Source organism: Quercus suber, unplaced genomic scaffold, assembly GCF_002906115.3.
Source record: "Quercus suber isolate HL8 unplaced genomic scaffold, Cork oak 2.0 scaffold_233, whole genome shotgun sequence".
NCBI lineage: Eukaryota > Viridiplantae > Streptophyta > Magnoliopsida > Fagales > Fagaceae > Quercus > Quercus suber.
The window spans coordinates 840872-845981 of record NW_027069690.1 but is presented as its reverse complement, the minus strand read 5'-3'; positions in this window follow the sequence as shown (position 1 = coordinate 845981).

Below are 5110 nucleotides of genomic sequence, written 5' to 3'. Positions count from 1 at the left end.
TCTCCCTCATACTCGTCCCAATCCTGGTAAACTTCTCCGAGTTAGACTCATCCAACGGTACATCTTCCAATACCTCAATTGGCTTAGCCAATGTTCTTCTTTCTTCAATGTTCATTGTTCGCATTTGCTCGTCTATTGCTAACATTGCTAAGTAACATTCTCTAGCAGCTAATTGATCTCTTTGCACTCCTTTAATGCCGTACCTCGTTGGAAATTTAACAGACAAGTGGTAGGTGGACGTTGTAGCCCTCTAATTGTTCAAAGTTGGTCATTTAATAATGACATTATACGAGGACGAACAGTCTACAACAAGGAAATTTACTTCCTTATTTATTTGCCGTGGGTAAGAGCCAACCACGACTAGCAAGGGGATTTTGCCCACTACTAGAACCTTCATCCTTCAAACCCAATCAATGGCGCATCACTTGACAAATTAGTTCCTTGTTAATCCTCATTTGCTAGAAGGCTGGATAGTAGAGGATGTCTATTGAACTCCCATTATCTATTAACACCCTTTTAGTTGTATAATTTGCAATCGCCAAAGTAATGACAATCGCATCATCATGAGGATGGTGCAGTCATCTTGAATCCTCGTCTGTGTAAACAATGGCTGGTTCATTTGCTCTGATCATCCTCGATGGCCGTCTAGATATTTGAACATTCTGGACTTCCTACAAGTAGGTTTTCTTGGCTTTAGATGAGCTTCCTATTGATGTATACCCTACAATGATCCTTATTTCTCCAAGCGATTGACGTGCTGGCTCTTCTGCTTTGCCCTTCATTGGCTGTCTCTTGTCCTTATAGTCTCGCCTTCAAGAAAGTTTGTTAACATTCCATGCTTAATTAAAGCTTCAATTTGCTGCTTCAAGTCATTGCATTCGTCCGTATCATGTCCATGGTTGTGGTGAAAACGAAAGTACTTGCTTTTGTTCCGTTTGCTAGGATCTCCTTTCATCCTCTCAAGCTACTTCAAGGATTGATCTTTTTTTATCTGCATTAACACTTAGTCAAGCGGAGTATTTAAAGGAGTGTAATTGGAGTATCGTCCTAAGGATGACCCTGCCTTCTTATCGTCACGATCCTTTTTCTCCCCTACTTTGGCTTTCTTTGGACAAGGAACTTGCTCTGGATGGTGTATATAACAATTGTCCAGTTGTTCACCTTTCTTCTTTTTCTTGGCAATGATCGCATCTTCTGCGTTCATGAAACTTTGGGCTAAATGTATCAAGTCAACCATCATCTACAGACCACGGATAAACAAGTCTAAACTGACACCATTGTAGAAAGTTGCTAAGAGGATCTTATCATCCATTTCATCCACCAATAGAGCTTCTTTGTTAAAACGACTAATGAAAGTACGCAGGCTCTCGTTTTCTTCTTATTCTATGTTTAATAAGCTGGACGAGGAACGCTTCTGCCTTTGTCCCCCTACAAAGTTGTTGACGAACAACTTACTTAATTCTTGGAATGAAGTTATGGTGTTTGGTGGTAACATACCAAACCATACTCTGGCCGGGCCTTTCAATGTGGTAGGAAAGGTTTTGCACATGATTTCATTTGGAACACCTTGGAGATGCATGGTTGTCTTGAACATAGCAATATGATCACGAGGATCATGCATCCCATCATATAAGTCTAGGGTAGGTATTTTGAACTTGTAAGGCAGGGGATGACTCGTGATGAATGCAATGAAAGGTGAATCAGTCATGTGGATAAGGTCATCCACATGATTTGCTCTCCTTATGGAATCCTTCATCTTTTCCATGGCTCTTTTCATCTGGTCTATCTCCCTTTCCAAATGTGGTACCCTACGAGTAACAATACCTTTGGACTGGTCTCCTTTAACATTATTCTCAGCCCTTTCATTCTCTAAATTCTAGCATTGTTCTTCACCACGTCGCTATTGATGTTGTCTATTAATTTCTCTAGTTAACTCTTGGTTCTATTGCGTCAGTTTTGCCATCGCTGCTGCCATGGACTGTAACTATTGTTAAATGATCATCGAGGGTGCTGGTGCACAGTTTGGGTAAATGGAGGCATTTCCATTCTCCTGGTGTCTTGGGTTGGTGGCCATCGACTTAGTTCAAACCATGCAGCCTTTTTGTCTTGGAAAGCTAAGAAGTTAACACTTTGAAATTTAACTAACTTGTCTTTCCCACAAACGGTGCCAACTGATGATGCATGAAAATCAGTAGGCTGGAATACTTCAGACTATGGTGGTGGCTCTATGATCCTGAAAAAAAAAAAAGGAAAAAAAATGTCAAGGGTGATCGGTATAACTTAACCAAGGACTCTCCGACAGTTAAGTCAGTGCTCTCTCTAGAACACAAGGATGGGAAATTGTGAATGGTAGAACTTATCTCAAGTGAATGAGACTTGCTTCTTTTATAGAGAGTTTGAAGTGGGTCTACTTGTTCGGATCCACCACTATCGTAGGTGATGTGAGTAGTTAATGGAGTACATGAAGCGAATTACGAGGAACTCATTTCATGTTTTGAGAGTAGCATATTATGGTCAAATCATAAGGAACTTTATGAAAAGTTCTTTTGTAGAATTCACCAAGTGTTATTTGGTTGTCCTTGCTTTTGTGCTATGGACAACTAACCTAATCTTGTTATAAAGGGACATGTATTGCTCCTAAGTACAATGTCCTTGTTCTCTTCTTCTTAAGGTTTTCTGGATGTGATCAAGTTATGGATGTGGTGACTGTGGACGACCACCACAGATGAATGTCCTTAACTTTGTCCCAATCAGTATTAATTCCTTAAAAAATAGTTGATTTAGTTTTTGTTCTAGTTTTTTTTGTAGGTTGCGCTTTTAGAAACTTGGCCCTTTTGCTTGATAATTTCAACTCTTTTGGTATGTAATCTTGGATTTTTTTTTTTCCTCTAAGTTATAGGTTTTGGTATGTAAAGAACTTGATCTTTATGGAAATTAAAGGATAAACACTAAAAAGAAATTAGGATCGACTAAGAAATCCTAGACCTCAATAGAATTTTTTGCATAAATGGTTTTTCTGATGATTTTATTCCAATAAACTATTGCTACTTTTATACAAAATAACCCGTTCATTTTAGGAAAAACCTATCTTAATAAAACTTAAGGAGCTCCACTAGCCGTTACAATCCAATTAAGGATATTTTGGAATCAAAGTTTATTCATCATGAATATCATTTAGATGGAATCAAAGTTTATTCATCATGATATTCTAAATGATATCATTTAAGTATTTCCTTTATTTAGCACATATTTGACTTTAGCTGCCACGCTTGTTGTAGTTGCTAGATTCATGGATCCTTAATTCACATGTGCTTGATTAATGGTGAATAAAATTTTATTCAAATATCCTCAATAAATCTAATCAAATGACTAACATATTCCCTTATCCTATTAAAATGCAAACACAAATGCAATAAATCATAATATCATGCAACAACTTATTCTAATCCTAAAATTATGCAAAATATCTAATTGCTATGCATGTAACTGTTTTAGAGTGTTTTATTGTTTTCCTTTTTCCTTTTTAATTTTAATACCTAGTGTGTTTAAGGCCACTTTGTATCTTAGTTACTGATTTTTTTTTTCAAATTTTGTTTTATAAATATCAATGGCAGCAACACCAACTTTGTTTTCTTTGCTTATTCATCATGGTCCAACAACATTGATCATTCACGATGTTGATCCGAATTGGTATTCATATGTGGATATGTGTCAAGATGTATTAGAGACTATACTTGTGGACTTGCCTACAAACATAGGTCCAGACATCAACATCAAGTGTGAAATACCAAATTCAATGGACATCATGAATGTGAATAATGATACTAATATGTTAAATATGTTTGACACATATAAAGATGAAGGGTGTCGTAAAATTAACATTCATGTTTCATTTGCACCTAATGAGCCTCAATGCACTACTTCTCAACTCACTCAAGAACAAGCTATAGTTGGTACAACTTCTTTATCTGAAGATCCTAATTTTAGTGACAATTTTGGCAATGATCTTTTTGCTGGGGCTGCTATGAATTTTAGCCATGACATTAATGCTACTAAGGGGAAAGAGGTTACTGATGAAATGCTATTGGCATTAGCTATTGTTCTTGAGGATTTTAATATTCTTGCTCCTATGGGTGTAGAGTTTGATTATTTTGAAGAATAATTTAATATTAGTGCTTCTAATGAAGAGTGGCAAAGTGAAGATGAAATTGACAGTGATAGTGAGTACGAAGTAAATGAGTCCGTGGTTGAGAAAAAAATCTGAAGGTGAGGATGGTGGCCTCTCAGACTATGGCTTTGAAGAAGTTCATAAGGATGGGTTTGATTTTGATGTTGACATAGAGCATATTCATGGATAGGGTTATCCAAGGAAGAAGGTTCAATAAGGCTATAAAATGTCATGGTATTTACTAATGTGAATGAGTTTAGGGAAGCATTAAGGGATTTTGCAATTCAAGAAGGACTTGAACTTGTTCTGGTGAAGAATAATAAAGCAAAAGTGATTGCATATGTGCCAATGATAGGTGTCTATAGCAGATTCATGCTGGTATAACCAGTGGCGGACCATCATTATGATTGAGGGGGCCATTGGCCCCCCTAAATTTTTTCGTAAAATTAAGGATTTTTTTAATGGAATTATCCTAAATAATTTGAAAACTTTTATAAGAACCTTATCATTTTAGCCCCTTATACTCAATAATATACATATGTATTTAAGAAAATTTAAAATAAACATAACTATCATTTAAATAAAAGAATAATGCTAGAGATACAAACTATTTTACAAAAAATATTACAAATTGCTAATGTGATAAGTGATTCTTGGTAAATGAAAAAGTGATATTTATGGCTGGCCTAGATGAAACCAATAAGAAGTTAGCCATAACAAAATTTTGTAAAAATATTGTAAAATAGAATACAATTCATAAATATATATATATATATATATATATGTCAAAAAATTACAATAATTAAACATTCAGCATCTTTAAAATGAACACATAGGTATTTTAACAATTACTTCTACAATCCCAACACATCTAGGGCTTACTTGTACCACATCAATAGAAAAATTGAAAGGTCAGTAGTTTTGTTGATTCGCCGCACCAAG